The sequence below is a fragment of the Hyla sarda genome, unplaced genomic scaffold, assembly GCF_029499605.1.
Source record: "Hyla sarda isolate aHylSar1 unplaced genomic scaffold, aHylSar1.hap1 scaffold_949, whole genome shotgun sequence".
In the NCBI taxonomy this organism is placed as follows: domain Eukaryota; kingdom Metazoa; phylum Chordata; class Amphibia; order Anura; family Hylidae; genus Hyla; species Hyla sarda.
The window spans coordinates 102,077-126,200 of NW_026610979.1; the positions used below are offsets into that span (position 1 = coordinate 102,077).

Sequence of the window (24,124 nt, forward strand, 5' to 3'; positions counted from 1 at the left end):
TCTTCATAAGCATTAATCTTATTTTGTCAATTAGGAACATTCAGCACCCACCCGCTATCAAGGCAGCTGCCTATCATGTCATGCCCTACCTGCACAGGTGTGCTGGCTACTCAAATGATCCAATTAAGGAGGCCATTTAGTCAGCAGCAGCAGAAGTCCTGTGCCTGGACGCTCCAACAGCGGCCAGACACAAGCAGAAGCAGAAGCAGCAGAAGCAGCAGCAGCACCACCTTTTGTTTTTTGGCTGCAGCAGCAGCAAGGCCCACAGGGCTGGCTAGCTGGCTAGCCAGCAAGCAGGTAGCAATGAAAGTAGGAATCTTTCTTTTTAACCCTGTAAGGGGGTGGTGCACTGTACCCGAAGATACTGCCATATCGGGTCAATGCATAGGGCGACGGAAGCAAGCTTCGAAATCGGCCCCCGTTCTCAAAAATCCATTTAATATATGGTCCCCAGATAGGGGACGTATCAGATATTAAACTGATAAGAACAGATACTACACTTGATCTTAGCCAAAAGGCCGAGAAGCGATAACCGTGAAAGGGGCGGGCCCAACAAGGTGCCCTTCATGGGCACTATCACTGCTTGCTGTCAGGGAGGCTGCCAGACAATTTTCCATGCACACTCTGGGCTGGGGGGCAGTCAACCACCAGTACACACAGCAGAACCTAAACCCATACCATTATTGCTAAGCAGCAAGACAGGGGCCCATTGCACTCCCATGGGGCCTTTTTAAATGCAATCCATAACCCGGATTTGCCAGGAACCCTTCTTACTCCTCCTACTTGCATGTGACACTGGGCTTAGGATCTGCATAGGAAACACACACACAAGCACACACCTACCTTTGTTGCCTGCAGATGCCTCCTTGGCTGTCCCCAAACGGTATCAAACCAACACCCACGGGAAGCTGTAAGCATAGAGGACATGCCTGCACCCCATTGGACTTACCTGTGTGGGTTAAACCCGGGTTATTTGACAACCTATGGCGGTGATGGTTCTGTTCAGGCAGAGCAGTGCTGATGCTCCTCATAAAGCTGTCGCTGCTGTGAAGGTTCTAGGTGACATCACAAATCCCTATGGTTACATACACAACAAAGCTGGGTTGTTGTTGTTTACACTCTGCAAGGCCTGTGGAAGTGAGTGACATCATAGCACTGTAGTTCTGAGGGTTCTAGATGGATGCAACAATCTCCTGTTGCTTCTATGAAGGCCATAATAGACGACATCACCAAACAGCTCCATAGTCACATACACAGCAAAGGAGAGATGTTGTTTACACCTAGTGATGTCAGTGGTATTGAGTGACATCACAGCACAGTGCTAAGGCTCCTGGGCCTGGACACAGCAGCGGCTGCAATATCTCAACGGAGAATACGTTTATATATATGTGTGTGTGTGCGCGTATATATATATATATATATATATATATATATATATATATATATATTTCTCCGCCGAAATCACTTTTAAACCCATTTCCACCTTTTTTTCCCTTCTCTTCCTCTTACTTTTTTTTCACGTTTTTTTACGTTTTTCTCCTTTTCGCCTCTTTTCTGGGCGTATTATTCTTCTTTTTCTTCTTTTTTTTCGTCTAATGCATACCCCATCAGTGCAGCAATGCTTATTCAATACCGCCAGCAGATGGAGACACTGGGGGATAATTTTCTAAGGATTTATACTGATTTTTCCTGTCTGAATTTGTCGCACAGAAAGTTGCAGGCCAAATATGTGTGACATTTCTGCGACTTTAGCTTCTAGAGCATTTTTACAACATTATACATAGGTGCTGAATACATAAAAAGCGACTGTTCAGCGACAGACAAGTCGCATCGGCTGAAAGTAGGCCAGAATGTCAGTCCATGTTGGAGCAGGTTTAGATACAGTCTAAAGTATAGATCTCAAAGTCTGTGCACAGAATTTAGCAAGGGCCTCGCACCTTCTGATGCATCAGGTAGGTGCACAATAGCATAGCCTAACCCTCTGTACTTTGGTCTATATTGATGCGGGACATAGACAGCCAGCTGATGACCAATCCATTAGTGCAATGGATGGCTGGAAGCATTTGTCTTTGCCTTTGCAATACCACAGAAGCAATGCATGGTCAATGTACAGCAATGACACACCTGTGTGAACAGCCAGGAGACCCCCCCCCCCCCCATGTTATGTTACATAGTTACATAGTTAGTACGGTCGAAAAAAGACATATGTCCATCAAGTTCAACCAGGGAATTAAGGGGTAGGGGTGTGGCGCGATATTGGGGAAGGGATGAGATTTTATATTTCTTCATAAGCATTAATCTTATTTTGTCAATTAGGAACATTCAGCACCCACCCGCTATCAAGGCAGCTGCCTATCATGTCATGCCCTACCTGCACAGGTGTGCTGGCTACTCAAATGATCCAATTAAGGAGGCCATTTAGTCAGCAGCAGCAGAAGTCCTGTGCCTGGACGCTCCAACAGCGGCCAGACACAAGCAGAAGCAGCAGAAGCAGCAGCAGCACCACCTTTTGTTTTTTGGCTGCAGCAGCAGCAAGGCCCACAGGGCTGGCTAGCTGGCTAGCCAGCAAGCAGGTAGCAATGAAAGTAGGAATCTTTCTTTTTAACCCTGTAAGGGGGTGGTGCACTGTACCCGAAGATACTGCCATATCGGGTCAATGCATAGGGCGACGGAAGCAAGCTTCAAAATCGGCCCCCGTTCTCAAAAATCCATTTAATATATGGTCCCCAGATAGGGGACGTATCAGATATTAAACTGATAAGAACAGATACTACACTTGATCTTAGCCAAAAGGCCGAGAAGCGATAACCGTGAAAGGGGCGGGCCCAACAAGGTGCCCTTCATGGGCACTATCACTGCTTGCTGTCAGGGAGGCTGCCAGACAATTTTCCATGCACACTCTGGGCTGGGGGGCAGTCAACCACCAGTACACACAGCAGAACCTAAACCCATACCATTATTGCTAAGCAGCAAGACAGGGGCCCATTGCACTCCCACGGGGCCTTTTTAAATGCAATCCATAACCCGGATTTGCCAGGAACCCTTCTTACTCCTCCTACTTGCATGTGACACTGGGCTTAGGATCTGCATAGGAAACACACACACAAGCACACACCTACCTTTGTTGCCTGCAGATGCCTCCTTGGCTGTCCCCAAACGGTATCAAACCAACACCCACGGGAAGCTGTAAGCATAGAGGACATGCCTGCACCCCATTGGACTTACCTGTGTGGGTTAAACCCGGGTTATTTGACAACCTATGGCGGTGATGGTTCTGCTCAGGCAGAGCAGTGCTGATGCTCCTCATAAAGCTGTCGCTGCTGTGAAGGTTCTAGGTGACATCACAAATCCCTATGGTTACATACACAACAAAGCTGGGTTGTTGTTGTTTACACTCTGCAAGGCCTGTGGAAGTGAGTGACATCATAGCACTGTAGTTCTGAGGGTTCTAGATGGATGCAACAATCTCCTGTTGCTTCTATGAAGGCCATAATAGACGACATCACCAAACAGCTCCATAGTCACATACACAGCAAAGGAGAGATGTTGTTTACACCTAGTGATGTCACTGGTTTTGAGTGACATCACAGCACAGTGCTAAGGCTCCTGGGCCTGGACACAGCAGCGGCTGCAATATCTCAACAGAGAATACGTTTATATATATGTGTGTGTGTGCGCGTATATATATATATATATATATATATTTCTCCGCCGAAATCACTTTTAAACCCATTTCCACCTTTTTTTCCCTTCTCTTCCTCTTACTTTTTTTTCACGTTTTTTTACATTTTTCTCCTTTTCGCCTCTTTTCTGGGCGTATTATTCTTCTTTTTCTTCTTTTTTTTCGTCTAATGCATACCCCATCAGTGCAGCAATGCTTATTCAATACCGCCAGCAGATGGAGACACTGGGGGATAATTTTCTAAGGATTTATACTGATTTTTCCTGTCTGAATTTGTCGCACAGAAAGTTGCAGGCCAAATATGTGTGACATTTCTGCGACTTTAGCTTCTAGAGCATTTTTACAACATTATACATAGGTGCTGAATACATAAAAAGCGACTGTTCAGCGACAGACAAGTCGCATCGGCTGAAAGTAGGCCAGAATGTCAGTCCATGTTGGAGCAGGTTTAGATACAGTCTAAAGTATAGATCTCAAAGTCTGTGCACAGAATTTAGCAAGGGCCTCGCACCTTCTGATGCATCAGGTAGGTGCACAATAGCATAGCCTAACCCTCTGTACTTTGGTCTATATTGATGCGGGACATAGACAGCCAGCTGATGACCAATCCATTAGTGCAATGGATGGCTGGAAGCATTTGTCTTTGCCTTTGCAATACCACAGAAGCAATGCATGGTCAATGTACAGCAATGACACACCTGTGTGAACAGCCAGGAGACCCCCCCCCCCCCCCATGTTATGTTACATAGTTACATAGTTAGTACGGTCGAAAAAAGACATATGTCCATCAAGTTCAACCAGGGAATTAAGGGGTAGGGGTGTGGCGCGATATTGGGGAAGGGATGAGATTTTATATTTCTTCATAAGCATTAATCTTATTTTGTCAATTAGGAACATTCAGCACCCACCCGCTATCAAGGCAGCTGCCTATCATGTCATGCCCTACCTGCACAGGTGTGCTGGCTACTCAAATGATCCAATTAAGGAGGCCATTTAGTCAGCAGCAGCAGAAGTCCTGTGCCTGGACGCTCCAACAGCGGCCAGACACAAGCAGAAGCAGAAGCAGCAGCAGCACCACCTTTTGTTTTTTGGCTGCAGCAGCAGCAAGGCCCACAGGGCTGGCTAGCTAGCAAGCAGGTAGCAATGAAAGTAGGAATCTTTCTTTTTAACCCTGTAAGGGGGTGGTGCACTGTACCCGAAGATACTGCCATATCGGGTCAATGCATAGGGCGACGGAAGCAAGCTTCGAAATCGGCCCCCGTTCTCAAAAATCCATTTAATATATGGTCCCCAGATAGGGGACGTATCAGATATTAAACTGATAAGAACAGATACTACACTTGATCTTAGCCAAAAGGCCGAGAAGCGATAACCGTGAAAGGGGCGGGCCCAACAAGGTGCCCTTCATGGGCACTATCACTGCTTGCTGTCAGGGAGGCTGCCAGACAATTTTCCATGCACACTCTGGGCTGGGGGGCAGTCAACCACCAGTACACACAGCAGAACCTAAACCCATACCATTATTGCTAAGCAGCAAGACAGGGGCCCATTGCACTCCCACGGGGCCTTTTTAAATGCAATCCATAACCCGGATTTGCCAGGAACCCTTCTTACTCCTCCTACTTGCATGTGACACTGGGCTTAGGATCTGCATAGGAAACACACACACAAGCACACACCTACCTTTGTTGCCTGCAGATGCCTCCTTGGCTGTCCCCAAACGGTATCAAACCAACACCCACGGGAAGCTGTAAGCATAGAGGACATGCCTGCACCCCATTGGACTTACCTGTGTGGGTTAAACCCGGGTTATTTGACAACCTATGGCGGTGATGGTTCTGCTCAGGCAGAGCAGTGCTGATGCTCCTCATAAAGCTGTCGCTGCTGTGAATGTTCTAGGTGACATCACAAATCCCTATGGTTACATACACAACAAAGCTGGGTTGTTGTTGTTTACACTCTGCAAGGCCTGTGGAAGTGAGTGACATCATAGCACTGTAGTTCTGAGGGTTCTAGATGGATGCAACAATCTCCTGTTGCTTCTATGAAGGCCATAATAGACGACATCACCAAACAGCTCCATAGTCACATACACAGCAAAGGAGAGATGTTGTTTACACCTAGTGATGTCAGTGGTATTGAGTGACATCACAGCACAGTGCTAAGGCTCCTGGGCCTGGACACAGCAGCGGCTGCAATATCTCAACGGAGAATACGTTTATATATATGTGTGTGTGTGCGCGTATATATATATATATATATATATATATATATTTCTCCGCCGAAATCACTTTTAAACCCATTTCCACCTTTTTTTCCCTTCTCTTCCTCTTACTTTTTTTTCACGTTTTTTTTACGTTTTTCTCCTTTTCGCCTCTTTTCTGGGCGTATTATTCTTCTTTTTCTTCTTTTTTTTCGTCTAATGCATACCCCATCAGTGCAGCAATGCTTATTCAATACCGCCAGCAGATGGAGACACTGGGGGATAATTTTCTAAGGATTTATACTGATTTTTCCTGTCTGAATTTGTCGCACAGAAAGTTGCAGGCCAAATATGTGTGACATTTCTGCGACTTTAGCTTCTAGAGCATTTTTACAACATTATACATAGGTGCTGAATACATAAAAAGCGACTGTTCAGCGACAGACAAGTCGCATCGGCTGAAAGTAGGCCAGAATGTCAGTCCATGTTGGAGCAGGTTTAGATACAGTCTAAAGTATAGATCTCAAAGTCTGTGCACAGAATTTAGCAAGGGCCTCGCACCTTCTGATGCATCAGGTAGGTGCACAATAGCATAGCCTAACCCTCTGTACTTTGGTCTATATTGATGCGGGACATAGACAGCCAGCTGATGACCAATCCATTAGTGCAATGGATGGCTGGAAGCATTTGTCTTTGCCTTTGCAATACCACAGAAGCAATGCATGGTCAATGTACAGCAATGACACACCTGTGTGAACAGCCAGGAGACCCCCCCCCCCCCCCCATGTTATGTTACATAGTTACATAGTTAGTACGGTCGAAAAAAGACATATGTCCATCAAGTTCAACCAGGGAATTAAGGGGTAGGGGTGTGGCGCGATATTGGGGAAGGGATGAGATTTTATATTTCTTCATAAGCATTAATCTTATTTTGTCAATTAGGAACATTCAGCACCCACCCGCTATCAAGGCAGCTGCCTATCATGTCATGCCCTACCTGCACAGGTGTGCTGGCTACTCAAATGATCCAATTAAGGAGGCCATTTAGTCAGCAGCAGCAGAAGTCCTGTGCCTGGACGCTCCAACAGCGGCCAGACACAAGCAGAAGCAGAAGCAGCAGAAGCAGCAGCAGCACCACCTTTTGTTTTTTGGCTGCAGCAGCAGCAAGGCCCACAGGGCTGGCTAGCTGGCTAGCCAGCAAGCAGGTAGCAATGAAAGTAGGAATCTTTCTTTTTAACCCTGTAAGGGGGTGGTGCACTGTACCCGAAGATACTGCCATATCGGGTCAATGCATAGGGCGACGGAAGCAAGCTTCGAAATCGGCCCCCGTTCTCAAAAATCCATTTAATATATGGTCCCCAGATAGGGGACGTATCAGATATTAAACTGATAAGAACAGATACTACACTTGATCTTAGCCAAAAGGCCGAGAAGCGATAACCGTGAAAGGGGCGGGCCCAACAAGGTGCCCTTCATGGGCACTATCACTGCTTGCTGTCAGGGAGGCTGCCAGACAATTTTCCATGCACACTCTGGGCTGGGGGGCAGTCAACCACCAGTACACACAGCAGAACCTAAACCCATACCATTATTGCTAAGCAGCAAGACAGGGGCCCATTGCACTCCCATGGGGCCTTTTTAAATGCAATCCATAACCCGGATTTGCCAGGAACCCTTTTTACTCCTCCTACTTGCATGTGACACTGGGCTTAGGATCTGCATAGGAAACACACACACAAGCACACACCTACCTTTGTTGCCTGCAGATGCCTCCTTGGCTGTCCCCAAACGGTATCAAACCAACACCCACGGGAAGCTGTAAGCATAGAGGACATGCCTGCACCCCATTGGACTTACCTGTGTGGGTTAAACCCGGGTTATTTGACAACCTATGGCGGTGATGGTTCTGCTCAGGCAGAGCAGTGCTGATGCTCCTCATAAAGCTGTCGCTGCTGTGAAGGTTCTAGGTGACATCACAAATCCCTATGGTTACATACACAACAAAGCTGGGTTGTTGTTGTTTACACTCTGCAAGGCCTGTGGAAGTGAGTGACATCATAGCACTGTAGTTCTGAGGGTTCTAGATGGATGCAACAATCTCCTGTTGCTTCTATGAAGGCCATAATAGACGACATCACCAAACAGCTCCATAGTCACATACACAGCAAAGGAGAGATGTTGTTTACACCTAGTGATGTCAGTGGTATTGAGTGACATCACAGCACAGTGCTAAGGCTCCTGGGCCTGGACACAGCAGCGGCTGCAATATCTCAACGGAGAATACGTTTATATATATGTGTGTGTGTGCGCGTATATATATATATATATATATATATATATATATATATATTTCTCCGCCGAAATCACTTTTAAACCCATTTCCACCTTTTTTTCCCTTCTCTTCCTCTTACTTTTTTTTCACGTTTTTTTACGTTTTTCTCCTTTTCGCCTCTTTTCTGGGCGTATTATTCTTCTTTTTCTTCTTTTTTTTCGTCTAATGCATACCCCATCAGTGCAGCAATGCTTATTCAATACCGCCAGCAGATGGAGACACTGGGGGATAATTTTCTAAGGATTTATACTGATTTTTCCTGTCTGAATTTGTCGCACAGAAAGTTGCAGGCCAAATATGTGTGACATTTCTGCGACTTTAGCTTCTAGAGCATTTTTACAACATTATACATAGGTGCTGAATACATAAAAAGCGACTGTTCAGCGACAGACAAGTCGCATCGGCTGAAAGTAGGCCAGAATGTCAGTCCATGTTGGAGCAGGTTTAGATACAGTCTAAAGTATAGATCTCAAAGTCTGTGCACAGAATTTAGCAAGGGCCTCGCACCTTCTGATGCATCAGGTAGGTGCACAATAGCATAGCCTAACCCTCTGTACTTTGGTCTATATTGATGCGGGACATAGACAGCCAGCTGATGACCAATCCATTAGTGCAATGGATGGCTGGAAGCATTTGTCTTTGCCTTTGCAATACCACAGAAGCAATGCATGGTCAATGTACAGCAATGACACACCTGTGTGAACAGCCAGGAGACCCCCCCCCCCCCCATGTTATGTTACATAGTTACATAGTTAGTACGGTCGAAAAAAGACATATGTCCATCAAGTTCAACCAGGGAATTAAGGGGTAGGGGTGTGGCGCGATATTGGGGAAGGGATGAGATTTTATATTTCTTCATAAGCATTAATCTTATTTTGTCAATTAGGAACATTCAGCACCCACCCGCTATCAAGGCAGCTGCCTATCATGTCATGCCCTACCTGCACAGGTGTGCTGGCTACTCAAATGATCCAATTAAGGAGGCCATTTAGTCAGCAGCAGCAGAAGTCCTGTGCCTGGACGCTCCAACAGCGGCCAGACACAAGCAGAAGCAGAAGCAGCAGAAGCAGCAGCAGCACCACCTTTTGTTTTTTGGCTGCAGCAGCAGCAAGGCCCACAGGGCTGGCTAGCTGGCTAGCCAGCAAGCAGGTAGCAATGAAAGTAGGAATCTTTCTTTTTAACCCTGTAAGGGGGTGGTGCACTGTACCCGAAGATACTGCCATATCGGGTCAATGCATAGGGCGACGGAAGCAAGCTTCGAAATCGGCCCCCGTTCTCAAAAATCCATTTAATATATGGTCCCCAGATAGGGGACGTATCAGAGATTAAACTGATAAGAACAGATACTACACTTGATCTTAGCCAAAAGGCCGAGAAGCGATAACCGTGAAAGGGGCGGGCCCAACAAGGTGCCCTTCATGGGCACTATCACTGCTTGCTGTCAGGGAGGCTGCCAGACAATTTTCCATGCACACTCTGGGCTGGGGGGCAGTCAACCACCAGTACACACAGCAGAACCTAAACCCATACCATTATTGCTAAGCAGCAAGACAGGGGCCCATTGCACTCCCACGGGGCCTTTTTAAATGCAATCCATAACCCGGATTTGCCAGGAACCCTTCTTACTCCTCCTACTTGCATGTGACACTGGGCTTAGGATCTGCATAGGAAACACACACACAAGCACACACCTACCTTTGTTGCCTGCAGATGCCTCCTTGGCTGTCCCCAAACGGTATCAAACCAACACCCACGGGAAGCTGTAAGCATAGAGGACATGCCTGCACCCCATTGGACTTACCTGTGTGGGTTAAACCCGGGTTATTTGACAACCTATGGCGGTGATGGTTCTGCTCAGGCAGAGCAGTGCTGATGCTCCTCATAAAGCTGTCGCTGCTGTGAAGGTTCTAGGTGACATCACAAATCCCTATGGTTACATACACAACAAAGCTGGGTTGTTGTTGTTTACACTCTGCAAGGCCTGTGGAAGTGAGTGACATCATAGCACTGTAGTTCTGAGGGTTCTAGATGGATGCAACAATCTCCTGTTGCTTCTATGAAGGCCATAATAGACGACATCACCAAACAGCTCCATAGTCACATACACAGCAAAGGAGAGATGTTGTTTACACCTAGTGATGTCACTGGTTTTGAGTGACATCACAGCACAGTGCTAAGGCTCCTGGGCCTGGACACAGCAGCGGCTGCAATATCTCAACAGAGAATACGTTTATATATATGTGTGTGTGTGCGCGTATATATATATATATATATATATTTCTCCGCCGAAATCACTTTTAAACCCATTTCCACCTTTTTTTCCCTTCTCTTCCTCTTACTTTTTTTTCACGTTTTTTTACATTTTTCTCCTTTTCGCCTCTTTTCTGGGCGTATTATTCTTCTTTTTCTTCTTTTTTTTCGTCTAATGCATACCCCATCAGTGCAGCAATGCTTATTCAATACCGCCAGCAGATGGAGACACTGGGGGATAATTTTCTAAGGATTTATACTGATTTTTCCTGTCTGAATTTGTCGCACAGAAAGTTGCAGGCCAAATATGTGTGACATTTCTGCGACTTTAGCTTCTAGAGCATTTTTACAACATTATACATAGGTGCTGAATACATAAAAAGCGACTGTTCAGCGACAGACAAGTCGCATCGGCTGAAAGTAGGCCAGAATGTCAGTCCATGTTGGAGCAGGTTTAGATACAGTCTAAAGTATAGATCTCAAAGTCTGTGCACAGAATTTAGCAAGGGCCTCGCACCTTCTGATGCATCAGGTAGGTGCACAATAGCATAGCCTAACCCTCTGTACTTTGGTCTATATTGATGCGGGACATAGACAGCCAGCTGATGACCAATCCATTAGTGCAATGGATGGCTGGAAGCATTTGTCTTTGCCTTTGCAATACCACAGAAGCAATGCATGGTCAATGTACAGCAATGACACACCTGTGTGAACAGCCAGGAGACCCCCCCCCCCCCATGTTATGTTACATAGTTACATAGTTAGTACGGTCGAAAAAAGACATATGTCCATCAAGTTCAACCAGGGAATTAAGGGGTAGGGGTGTGGCGCGATATTGGGGAAGGGATGAGATTTTATATTTCTTCATAAGCATTAATCTTATTTTGTCAATTAGGAACATTCAGCACCCACCCGCTATCAAGGCAGCTGCCTATCATGTCATGCCCTACCTGCACAGGTGTGCTGGCTACTCAAATGATCCAATTAAGGAGGCCATTTAGTCAGCAGCAGCAGAAGTCCTGTGCCTGGACGCTCCAACAGCGGCCAGACACAAGCAGAAGCAGAAGCAGCAGAAGCACCACCTTTTGTTTTTTGGCTGCAGCAGCAGCAAGGCCCACAGGGCTGGCTAGCTGGCTAGCCAGCAAGCAGGTAGCAATGAAAGTAGGAATCTTTCTTTTTAACCCTGTAAGGGGGTGGTGCACTGTACCCGAAGATACTGCCATATCGGGTCAATGCATAGGGCGACGGAAGCAAGCTTCGAAATCGGCCCCCGTTCTCAAAAATCCATTTAATATATGGTCCCCAGATAGGGGACGTATCAGATATTAAACTGATAAGAACAGATACTACACTTGATCTTAGCCAAAAGGCCGAGAAGCGATAACCGTGAAAGGGGCGGGCCCAACAAGGTCCCCTTCATGGGCACTATCACTGCTTGCTGTCAGGGAGGCTGCCAGACAATTTTCCATGCACACTCTGGGCTGGGGGGCAGTCAACCACCAGTACACACAGCAGAACCTAAACCCATACCATTATTGCTAAGCAGCAAGACAGGGGCCCATTGCACTCCCACGGGGCCTTTTTAAATGCAATCCATAACCCGGATTTGCCAGGAACCCTTCTTACTCCTCCTACTTGCATGTGACACTGGGCTTAGGATCTGCATAGGAAACACACACACAAGCACACACCTACCTTTGTTGCCTGCAGATGCCTCCTTGGCTGTCCCCAAACGGTATCAAACCAACACCCACGGGAAGCTGTAAGCATAGAGGACATGCCTGCACCCCATTGGACTTACCTGTGTGGGTTAAACCCGGGTTATTTGACAACCTATGGCGGTGATGGTTCTGCTCAGGCAGAGCAGTGCTGATGCTCCTCATAAAGCTGTCGCTGCTGTGAAGGTTCTAGGTGACATCACAAATCCCTATGGTTACATACACAACAAAGCTGGGTTGTTGTTGTTTACACTCTGCAAGGCCTGTGGAAGTGAGTGACATCATAGCACTGTAGTTCTGAGGGTTCTAGATGGATGCAACAATCTCCTGTTGCTTCTATGAAGGCCATAATAGACGACATCACCAAACAGCTCCATAGTCACATACACAGCAAAGGAGAGATGTTGTTTACACCTAGTGATGTCAGTGGTATTGAGTGACATCACAGCACAGTGCTAAGGCTCCTGGGCCTGGACACAGCAGCGGCTGCAATATCTCAACGGAGAATACGTTTATATATATGTGTGTGTGTGCGCGTATATATATATATATATATATATATATATATATATATATATATTTCTCCGCCGAAATCACTTTTAAACCCATTTCCACCTTTTTTTCCCTTCTCTTCCTCTTACTTTTTTTTCACGTTTTTTTACGTTTTTCTCCTTTTCGCCTCTTTTCTGGGCGTATTATTCTTCTTTTTCTTCTTTTTTTTCGTCTAATGCATACCCCATCAGTGCAGCAATGCTTATTCAATACCGCCAGCAGATGGAGACACTGGGGGATAATTTTCTAAGGATTTATACTGATTTTTCCTGTCTGAATTTGTCGCACAGAAAGTTGCAGGCCAAATATGTGTGACATTTCTGCGACTTTAGCTTCTAGAGCATTTTTACAACATTATACATAGGTGCTGAATACATAAAAAGCGACTGTTCAGCGACAGACAAGTCGCATCGGCTGAAAGTAGGCCAGAATGTCAGTCCATGTTGGAGCAGGTTTAGATACAGTCTAAAGTATAGATCTCAAAGTCTGTGCACAGAATTTAGCAAGGGCCTCGCACCTTCTGATGCATCAGGTAGGTGCACAATAGCATAGCCTAACCCTCTGTACTTTGGTCTATATTGATGCGGGACATAGACAGCCAGCTGATGACCAATCCATTAGTGCAATGGATGGCTGGAAGCATTTGTCTTTGCCTTTGCAATACCACAGAAGCAATGCATGGTCAATGTACAGCAATGACACACCTGTGTGAACAGCCAGGAGACCCCCCCCCCCCCCATGTTATGTTACATAGTTACATAGTTAGTACGGTCGAAAAAAGACATATGTCCATCAAGTTCAACCAGGGAATTAAGGGGTAGGGGTGTGGCGCGATATTGGGGAAGGGATGAGATTTTATATTTCTTCATAAGCATTAATCTTATTTTGTCAATTAGGAACATTCAGCACCCACCCGCTATCAAGGCAGCTGCCTATCATGTCATGCCCTACCTGCACAGGTGTGCTGGCTACTCAAATGATCCAATTAAGGAGGCCATTTAGTCAGCAGCAGCAGAAGTCCTGTGCCTGGACGCTCCAACAGCGGCCAGACACAAGCAGAAGCAGAAGCAGCAGAAGCAGCAGCAGCACCACCTTTTGTTTTTTGGCTGCAGCAGCAGCAAGGCCCACAGGGCTGGCTAGCTGGCTAGCCAGCAAGCAGGTAGCAATGAAAGTAGGAATCTTTCTTTTTAACCCTGTAAGGGGGTGGTGCACTGTACCCGAAGATACTGCCATATCGGGTCAATGCATAGGGCGACGGAAGCAAGCTTCGAAATCGGCCCCCGTTCTCAAAAATCCATTTAATATATGGTCCCCAGATAGGGGACGTATCAGATATTAAACTGATAAGAACAGATACTACACTTGATCTTAGCCAAAAGGCCGAGAAGCGATAACCGTGAAAGGGGCGGGCCCAACAAGGTGCCCTTCATGGGCACTATCACTGCTTGCTGTCAGGGAGGCTGCCAGACAATTTTCCATGCACACTCTGGGCTGGGGGGCAGTCAACCACCAGTACACACAGCAGAACCTAAACCCATACCATTATTGCTAAGCAGCAAGACAGGGGCCCATTGCACTCCCACGGGGCCTTTTTAAATGCAATCCATAACCCGGATTTGCCAGGAACCCTTCTTACTCCTCCTACTTGCATGTGACACTGGGCTTAGGATCTGCATAGGAAACACACACACAAGCACACACCTACCTTTGTTGCCTGCAGATGCCTCCTTGGCTGTCCCCAAACGGTATCAAACCAACACCCACGGGAAGCTGTAAGCATAGAGGACATGCCTGCACCCCATTGGACTTACCTGTGTGGGTTAAACCCGGGTTATTTGACAACCTATGGCGGTGATGGTTCTGCTCAGGCAGAGCAGTGCTGATGCTCCTCATAAAGCTGTCGCTGCTGTGAAGGTTCTAGGTGACATCACAAATCCCTATGGTTACATACACAACAAAGCTGGGTTGTTGTTGTTTACACTCTGCAAGGCCTGTGGAAGTGAGTGACATCATAGCACTGTAGTTCTGAGGGTTCTAGATGGATGCAACAATCTCCTGTTGCTTCTATGAAGGCCATAATAGACGACATCACCAAACAGCTCCATAGTCACATACACAGCAAAGGAGAGATGTTGTTTACACCTAGTGATGTCAGTGGTATTGAGTGACATCACAGCACAGTGCTAAGGCTCCTGGGCCTGGACACAGCAGCGGCTGCAATATCTCAACGGAGAATACGTTTATATATATGTGTGTGTGTGCGCGTATATATATATATATATATATATATATATATATATATATATATATATATATATATTTCTCCGCCGAAATCACTTTTAAACCCATTTCCACCTTTTTTTCCCTTCTCTTCCTCTTCATTTTTTTTCACGTTTTTTTTACGTTTTTCTCCTTTTCGCCTCTTTTCTGGGCGTATTATTCTTCTTTTTCTTCTTTTTTTTCGTCTAATGCATACCCCATCAGTGCAGCAATGCTTATTCAATACCGCCAGCAGATGGAGACACTGGGGGATAATTTTCTAAGGATTTATACTGATTTTTCCTGTCTGAATTTGTCGCACAGAAAGTTGCAGGCCAAATATGTGTGACATTTCTGCGACTTTAGCTTCTAGAGCATTTTTACAACATTATACATAGGTGCTGAATACATAAAAAGCGACTGTTCAGCGACAGACAAGTCGCATCGGCTGAAAGTAGGCCAGAATGTCAGTCCATGTTGGAGCAGGTTTAGATACAGTCTAAAGTATAGATCTCAAAGTCTGTGCACAGAATTTAGCAAGGGCCTCGCACCTTCTGATGCATCAGGTAGGTGCACAATAGCATAGCCTAACCCTCTGTACTTTGGTCTATATTGATGCGGGACATAGACAGCCAGCTGATGACCAATCCATTAGTGCAATGGATGGCTGGAAGCATTTGTCTTTGCCTTTGCAATACCACAGAAGCAATGCATGGTCAATGTACAGCAATGACACACCTGTGTGAACAGCCAGGAGACCCCCCCCCCCCCCCCATGTTATGTTACATAGTTACATAGTTAGTACGGTCGAAAAAAGACATATGTCCATCAAGTTCAACCAGGGAATTAAGGGGTAGGGGTGTGGCGCGATATTGGGGAAGGGATGAGATTTTATATTTCTTCATAAGCATTAATCTTATTTTGTCAATTAGGAACATTCAGCACCCACCCGCTATCAAGGCAGCTGCCTATCATGTCATGCCCTACCTGCACAGGTGTGCTGGCTACTCAAATGATCCAATTAAGGAGGCCATTTAGTCAGCAGCAGCAGAAGTCCTGTGCCTGGACGCTCCAACAGCGGCCAGACACAAGCAGAAGCAGAAGCAGCAGAAGCAGCAGCAGCACCACCTTTTGTTTTTTGGCTGCAGCAGCAGCAAGGCCCACAGGGCTGGCTAGCTGGCTAGCCAGCAAGCAGGTAGCAATGAAAGTAGGAATCTTTCTTTTTAACCCTGTAAGGGGGTGGTGCACTGTACCCGAAGATACTGCCATATCGGGTCAATGCATAGGGCGACGGAAGCAAGCTTCGAAATCGGCCCCCGTTCTCAAAAATCCATTTAATATATGGTCCCCAGATAGGGGACGTATCAGATATTAAACTGATAAGAACAGATACTACACTTGATCTTAGCCAAAAGGCCGAGAAGCGATAACCGTGAAAGGGGCGGGCCCAACAAGGTGCCCTTCATGGGCACTATCACTGCTTGCTGTCAGGGAGGCTGCCAGACAATTTTCCATGCACACTCTGGGCTGGGGGGCAGTCAACCACCAGTACACACAGCAGAACCTAAACCCATACCATTATTGCTAAGCAGCAAGACAGGGGCCCATTGCACTCCCACGGGGCCTTTTTAAATGCAATCCATAACCCGGATTTGCCAGGAACCCTTCTTACTCCTCCTACTTGCATGTGACACTGGGCTTAGGATCTGCATAGGAAACACACACACAAGCACACACCTACCTTTGTTGCCTGCAGATGCCTCCTTGGCTGTCCCCAAACGGTATCAAACCAACACCCACGGGAAGCTGTAAGCATAGAGGACATGCCTGCACCCCATTGGACTTACCTGTGTGGGTTAAACCCGGGTTATTTGACAACCTATGGCGGTGATGGTTCTGCTCAGGCAGAGCAGTGCTGATGCTCCTCATAAAGCTGTCGCTGCTGTGAAGGTTCTAGGTGACATCACAAATCCCTATGGTTACATACACAACAAAGCTGGGTTGTTGTTGTTTACACTCTGCAAGGCCTGTGGAAGTGAGTGACATCATAGCACTGTAGTTCTGAGGGTTCTAGATGGATGCAACAATCTCCTGTTGCTTCTATGAAGGCCATAATAGACGACATCACCAAACAGCTCCATAGTCACATACACAGCAAAGGAGAGATGTTGTTTACACCTAGTGATGTCACTGGTTTTGAGTGACATCACAGCACAGTGCTAAGGCTCCTGGGCCTGGACACAGCAGCGGCTGCAATATCTCAACAGAGAATACGTTTATATATATGTGTGTGTGTGCGCGTATATATATATATATATATATATATATATATATATATATATATATATTTCTCCGCCGAAATCACTTTTAAACCCATTTCCACCTTTTTTTCCCTTCTCTTCCTCTTACTTTTTTTTCACGTTTTTTTACATTTTTCTCCTTTTCGCCTCTTTTCTGGGCGTATTATTCTTCTTTTTCTTCTTTTTTTTCGTCTAATGCATACCCCATCAGTGCAGCAATGCTTATTCAATACCGCCAGCAGATGGAGACACTGGGGGATAATTTTCTAAGGATTTATACTGATTTTTCCTGTCTGAATTTGTCGCACAGAAAGTTGCAGGCCAAATATGTGTGACATTTCTGCGACTTTAGCTTCTAGAGCATTTTTACAACATTATACATAGGTGCTGAATACATAAAAAGCGACTGTTCAGCGACAGACAAGTCGCATCGGCTGAAAGTAGGCCAGAATGTCAGTCCATGTTGGAGCAGGTTTAGATACAGTCTAAAGTATAGATCTCAAAGTCTGTGCACAGAATTTAGCAAGGGCCTCGCACCTTCTGATGCATCAGGTAGGTGCACAATAGCATAGCCTAACCCTCTGTACTTTGGTCTATATTGATGCGGGACATAGACAGCCAGCTGATGACCAATCCATTAGTGCAATGGATGGCTGGAAGCATTTGTCTTTGCCTTTGCAATACCACAGAAGCAATGCATGGTCAATGTACAGCAATGACACACCTGTGTGAACAGCCAGGAGACCCCCCCCCCCCCCCATGTTATGTTACATAGTTGCATAGTTAGTACGGTCGAAAAAAGACATATGTCCATCAAGTTCAACCAGGGAATTAAGGGGTAGGGGTGTGGCGCGATATTGGGGAAGGGATGAGATTTTATATTTCTTCATAAGCATTAATCTTATTTTGTCAATTAGGAACATTCAGCACCCACCCGCTATCAAGGCAGCTGCCTATCATGTCATGCCCTACCTGCACAGGTGTGCTGGCTACTCAAATGATCCAATTAAGGAGGCCATTTAGTCAGCAGCAGCAGAAGTCCTGTGCCTGGACGCTCCAACAGCGGCCAGACACAAGCAGAAGCAGAAGCAGCAGAAGCAGCAGCAGCACCACCTTTTGTTTTTTGGCTGCAGCAGCAGCAAGGCCCACAGGGCTGGCTAGCTGGCTAGCCAGCAAGCAGGTAGCAATGAAAGTAGGAATCTTTCTTTTTAACCCTGTAAGGGGGTGGTGCACTGTACCCGAAGATACTGCCATATCGGGTCAATGCATAGGACGACGGAAGCAAGCTTCGAAATCGGCCCCCGTTCTCAAAAATCCATTTAATATATGGTCCCCAGATAGGGGACGTATCAGATATTAAACTGATAAGAACAGATACTACACTTGATCTTAGCCAAAAGGCCGAGAAGCGATAACCGTGAAAGGGGCGGGCCCAACAAGGTGCCCTTCATGGGCACTATCACTGCTTGCTGTCAGGGAGGCTGCCAGACAATTTTCCATGCACACTCTGGGCTGGGGGGCAGTCAACCACCAGTACACACAGCAGAACCTAAACCCATACCATTATTGCTAAGCAGCAAGACAGGGGCCCATTGCACTCCCACGGGGCCTTTTTAAATGCAATCCATAACCCGGATTTGCCAGGAACCCTTCTTACTCCTCCTACTTGCATGTGACACTGGGCTTAGGATCTGCATAGGAAACACACACACAAGCACACACCTACCTTTGTTGCCTGCAGATGCCTCCTTGGCTGTCCCCAAACGGTATCAAACCAACACCCACGGGAAGCTGTAAGCATAGAGGACATGCCTGCACCCCATTGGACTTACCTGTGTGGGTTAAACCCGGGTTATTTGACAACCTATGGCGGTGATGGTTCTGCTCAGGCAGAGCAGTGCTGATGCTCCTCATAAAGCTGTCGCTGCTGTGAAGGTTCTAGGTGACATCACAAATCCCTATGGTTACATACACAACAAAGCTGGGTTGTTGTTGTTTACACTCTGCAAGGCCTGTGGAAGTGAGTGACATCATAGCACTGTAGTTCTGAGGGTTCTAGATGGATGCAACAATCTCCTGTTGCTTCTATGAAGGCCATAATAGACGACATCACCAAACAGCTCCATAGTCACATACACAGCAAAGGAGAGATGTTGTTTACACCTAGTGATGTCACTGGTTTTGAGTGACATCACAGCACAGTGCTAAGGCTCCTGGGCCTGGACACAGCAGCGGCTGCAATATCTCAACAGAGAATACGTTTATATATATGTGTGTGTGTGCGCGTATATATATATATATATATATATATATATATATATATATATATATTTCTCCGCCGAAATCACTTTTAAACCCATTTCCACCTTTTTTTCCCTTCTCTTCCTCTTACTTTTTTTTCACGTTTTTTTACATTTTTCTCCTTTTCGCCTCTTTTCTGGGCGTATTATTCTTCTTTTTCTTCTTTTTTTTCGTCTAATGCATACCCCATCAGTGCAGCAATGCTTATTCAATACCGCCAGCAGATGGAGACACTGGGGGATAATTTTCTAAGGATTTATACTGATTTTTCCTGTCTGAATTTGTCGCACAGAAAGTTGCAGGCCAAATATGTGTGACATTTCTGCGACTTTAGCTTCTAGAGCATTTTTACAACATTATACATAGGTGCTGAATACATAAAAAGCGACTGTTCAGCGACAGACAAGTCGCATCGGCTGAAAGTAGGCCAGAATGTCAGTCCATGTTGGAGCAGGTTTAGATACAGTCTAAAGTATAGATCTCAAAGTCTGTGCACAGAATTTAGCAAGGGCCTCGCACCTTCTGATGCATCAGGTAGGTGCACAATAGCATAGCCTAACCCTCTGTACTTTGGTCTATATTGATGCGGGACATAGACAGCCAGCTGATGACCAATCCATTAGTGCAATGGATGGCTGGAAGCATTTGTCTTTGCCTTTGCAATACCACAGAAGCAATGCATGGTCAATGTACAGCAATGACACACCTGTGTGAACAGCCAGGAGACCCCCCCCCCCCCCCCATGTTATGTTACATAGTTGCATAGTTAGTACGGTCGAAAAAAGACATATGTCCATCAAGTTCAACCAGGGAATTAAGGGGTAGGGGTGTGGCGCGATATTGGGGAAGGGATGAGATTTTATATTTCTTCATAAGCATTAATCTTATTTTGTCAATTAGGAACATTCAGCACCCACCCGCTATCAAGGCAGCTGCCTATCATGTCATGCCCTACCTGCACAGGTGTGCTGGCTACTCAAATGATCCAATTAAGGAGGCCATTTAGTCAGCAGCAGCAGAAGTCCTGTGCCTGGACGCTCCAACAGCGGCCAGACACAAGCAGAAGCAGAAGAAGCAGAAGCAGCAGAAGCAGCAGCAGCACCACCTTTTGTTTTTTGGCTGCAGCAGCAGCAAGGCCCACAGGGCTGGCTAGCTGGCTAGCCAGCAAGCAGGTAGCAATGAAAGTAGGAATCTTTCTTTTTAACCCTGTAAGGGGGTGGTGCACTGTACCCGAAGATACTGCCATATCGGGTCAATGCATAGGGCGACGGAAGCAAGCTTCGAAATCGGCCCCCGTTCTCAAAAATCCATTTAATATATGGTCCCCAGATAGCGGACGTATCAGATATTAAACTGATAAGAACAGATACTACACTTGATCTTAGCCAAAAGGCCGAGAAGCGATAACCGTGAAAGGGGCGGGCCCAACAAGGTGCCCTTCATGGGCACTATCACTGCTTGCTGTCAGGGAGGCTGCCAGACAATTTTCCATGCACACTCTGGGCTGGGGGGCAGTCAACCACCAGTACACACAGCAGAACCTAAACCCATACCATTATTGCTAAGCAGCAAGACAGGGGCCCATTGCACTCCCACGGGGCCTTTTTAAATGCAATCCATAACCCGGATTTGCCAGGAACCCTTCTTACTCCTCCTACTTGCATGTGACACTGGGCTTAGGATCTGCATAGGAAACACACACACAAGCACACACCTACCTTTGTTGCCTGCAGATGCCTCCTTGGCTGTCCCCAAACGGTATCAAACCAACACCCACGGGAAGCTGTAAGCATAGAGGACATGCCTGCACCCCATTGGACTTACCTGTGTGGGTTAAACCCGGGTTATTTGACAACCTATGGCGGTGATGGTTCTGCTCAGGCAGAGCAGTGCTGATGCTCCTCATAAAGCTGTCGCTGCTGTGAAGGTTCTAGGTGACATCACAAATCCCTATGGTTACATACACAACAAAGCTGGGTTGTTGTTGTTTACACTCTGCAAGGCCTGTGGAAGTGAGTGACATCATAGCACTGTAGTTCTGAGGGTTCTAGATGGATGCAACAATCTCCTGTTGCTTCTATGAAGGCCATAATAGACGACATCACCAAACAGCTCCATAGTCACATACACAGCAAAGGAGAGATGTTGTTTACACCTAGTGATGTCAGTGGTATTGAGTGACATCACAGCACAGTGCTAAGGCTCCTGGGCCTGGACACAGCAGCGGCTGCAATATCTCAACGGAGAATACGTTTATATATATATGTGTGTGTGTGCGCGTATATATATATATATATATATATATATATATATATATATATTTCTCCGCCGAAATCACTTTTAAACCCATTTCCACCTTTTTTTCCCTTCTCTTCCTCTTACTTTTTTTTCACGTTTTTTTACGTTTTTCTCCTTTTCGCCTCTTTTCTGGGCGTATTATTCTTCTTTTTCTTCTTTTTTTCGTCTAATGCATACCCCATCAGTGCAGCAATGCTTATTCAATACCGCCAGCAGATGGAGACACTGGGGGATAATTTTCTAAGGATTTATACTGATTTTTCCTGTCTGAATTTGTCGCACAGAAAGTTGCAGGCCAAATATGTGTGACATTTCTGCGACTTTAGCTTCTAGAGCATTTTTACAACATTATACATAGGTGCTGAATACATAAAAAGCGACTGTTCAGCGACAGACAAGTCGCATCGGCTGAAAGTAGGCCAGAATGTCAGTCCATGTTGGAGCAGGTTTAGATACAGTCTAAAGTATAGATCTCAAAGTCTGTGCACAGAATTTAGCAAGGGCCTCGCACCTTCTGATGCATCAGGTAGGTGCACAATAGCATAGCCTAACCCTCTGTACTTTGGTCTATATTGATGCGGGACATAGACAGCCAGCTGATGACCAATCCATTAGTGCAATGGATGGCTGGAAGCATTTGTCTTTGCCTTTGCAATACCACAGAAGCAATGCATGGTCAATGTACAGCAATGACACACCTGTGTGAACAGCCAGGAGACCCCCCCCCCCCCATGTTATGTTACATAGTTACATAGTTAGTACGGTCGAAAAAAGACATATGTCCATCAAGTTCAACCAGGGAATTAAGGGGTAGGGGTGTGGCGCGATATTGGGGAAGGGATGAGATTTTATATTTCTTCATAAGCATTAATCTTATTTTGTCAATTAGGAACATTCAGCACCCACCCGCTATCAAGGCAGCTGCCTATCATGTCATGCCCTACCTGCACAGGTGTGCTGGCTACTCAAATGATCCAATTAAGGAGGCCATTTAGTCAGCAGCAGCAGAAGTCCTGTGCCTGGACGCTCCAACAGCGGCCAGACACAAGCAGAAGCAGAAGCAGCAGAAGCAGCAGCAGCACCACCTTTTGTTTTTTGGCTGCAGCAGCAGCAAGGCCCACAGGGCTGGCTAGCTGGCTAGCCAGCAAGCAGGTAGCAATGAAAGTAGGAATCTTTCTTTTTAACCCTGTAAGGGGGTGGTGCACTGTACCCGAAGATACTGCCATATCGGGTCAATGCATAGGGCGACGGAAGCAAGCTTCGAAATCGGCCCCCGTTCTCAAAAATCCATTTAATATATGGTCCCCAGATAGGGGACGTATCAGATATTAAACTGATAAGAACAGATACTACACTTGATCTTAGCCAAAAGGCCGAGAAGCGATAACCGTGAAAGGGGCGGGCCCAACAAGGTGCCCTTCATGGGCACTATCACTGCTTGCTGTCAGGGAGGCTGCCAGACAATTTTCCATGCACACTCTGGGCTGGGGGGCAGTCAACCACCAGTACACACAGCAGAACCTAAACCCATACCATTATTGCTAAGCAGCAAGACAGGGGCCCATTGCACTCCCACGGGGCCTTTTTAAATGCAATCCATAACCCGGATTTGCCAGGAACCCTTCTTACTCCTCCTACTTGCATGTGACACTGGGCTTAGGATCTGCATAGGAAACACACACACAAGCACACACCTACCTTTGTTGCCTGCAGATGCCTCCTTGGCTGTCCCCAAACGGTATCAAACCAACACCCACGGGAAGCTGTAAGCATAGAGGACATGCCTGCACCCCATTGGACTTACCTGTGTGGGTTAAACCCGGGTTATTTGACAACCTATGGCGGTGATGGTTCTGCTCAGGCAGAGCAGTGCTGATGCTCCTCATAAAGCTGTCGCTGCTGTGAAGGTTCTAGGTGACATCACAAATCCCTATGGTTACATACACAACAAAGCTGGGTTGTTGTTGTTTACACTCTGCAAGGCCTGTGGAAGTGAGTGACATCATAGCACTGTAGTTCTGAGGGTTCTAGATGGATGCAACAATCTCCTGTTGCTTCTATGAAGGCCATAATAGACGACATCACCAAACAGCTCCATAGTCACATACACAGCAAAGGAGAGATGTTGTTTACACCTAGTGATGTCAGTGGTATTGAGTGACATCACAGCACAGTGCTAAGGCTCCTGGGCCTGGACACAGCAGCGGCTGCAATATCTCAACGGAGAAT

At 46.3% G+C, this 24,124-nt stretch overlaps 11 non-coding genes across 11 annotated transcripts; all 11 read right to left on the reverse strand.

Moving 5' to 3' along the window:
* Positions 1-339: 339 nt before the first annotated feature.
* On the reverse strand, positions 340-530 carry LOC130350551 (U2 spliceosomal RNA). Its single transcript, XR_008887639.1, has one exon. It is a non-coding gene; the product is annotated as a U2 spliceosomal RNA (small nuclear RNA).
* Positions 531-2,615: 2,085 nt separating this feature from the next.
* LOC130350532 (U2 spliceosomal RNA) lies at positions 2,616-2,806 on the reverse strand. The gene has a single exon (XR_008887622.1). It is a non-coding gene; the product is annotated as a U2 spliceosomal RNA (small nuclear RNA).
* A 2,055-nt stretch (positions 2,807-4,861) lies between these two features.
* LOC130350552 (U2 spliceosomal RNA) lies at positions 4,862-5,052 on the reverse strand. The gene has a single exon (XR_008887640.1). It is a non-coding gene; the product is annotated as a U2 spliceosomal RNA (small nuclear RNA).
* A 2,080-nt stretch (positions 5,053-7,132) lies between these two features.
* LOC130350553 (U2 spliceosomal RNA) lies at positions 7,133-7,323 on the reverse strand. Its single transcript, XR_008887641.1, has one exon. It is a non-coding gene; the product is annotated as a U2 spliceosomal RNA (small nuclear RNA).
* A 2,085-nt stretch (positions 7,324-9,408) lies between these two features.
* Positions 9,409-9,599, reverse strand: LOC130350571 (U2 spliceosomal RNA). The gene has a single exon (XR_008887657.1). It is a non-coding gene; the product is annotated as a U2 spliceosomal RNA (small nuclear RNA).
* Positions 9,600-11,658: 2,059 nt separating this feature from the next.
* Positions 11,659-11,849, reverse strand: LOC130350554 (U2 spliceosomal RNA). The gene has a single exon (XR_008887642.1). It is a non-coding gene; the product is annotated as a U2 spliceosomal RNA (small nuclear RNA).
* Positions 11,850-13,938: 2,089 nt separating this feature from the next.
* LOC130350555 (U2 spliceosomal RNA) lies at positions 13,939-14,129 on the reverse strand. Its single transcript, XR_008887643.1, has one exon. It is a non-coding gene; the product is annotated as a U2 spliceosomal RNA (small nuclear RNA).
* A 2,104-nt stretch (positions 14,130-16,233) lies between these two features.
* On the reverse strand, positions 16,234-16,424 carry LOC130350557 (U2 spliceosomal RNA). The gene has a single exon (XR_008887645.1). It is a non-coding gene; the product is annotated as a U2 spliceosomal RNA (small nuclear RNA).
* Positions 16,425-18,518: 2,094 nt separating this feature from the next.
* LOC130350569 (U2 spliceosomal RNA) lies at positions 18,519-18,709 on the reverse strand. Its single transcript, XR_008887656.1, has one exon. It is a non-coding gene; the product is annotated as a U2 spliceosomal RNA (small nuclear RNA).
* Positions 18,710-20,811: 2,102 nt separating this feature from the next.
* LOC130350574 (U2 spliceosomal RNA) lies at positions 20,812-21,002 on the reverse strand. The gene has a single exon (XR_008887660.1). It is a non-coding gene; the product is annotated as a U2 spliceosomal RNA (small nuclear RNA).
* A 2,087-nt stretch (positions 21,003-23,089) lies between these two features.
* Positions 23,090-23,280, reverse strand: LOC130350558 (U2 spliceosomal RNA). The gene has a single exon (XR_008887646.1). It is a non-coding gene; the product is annotated as a U2 spliceosomal RNA (small nuclear RNA).
* Positions 23,281-24,124: the final 844 nt, after the last annotated feature.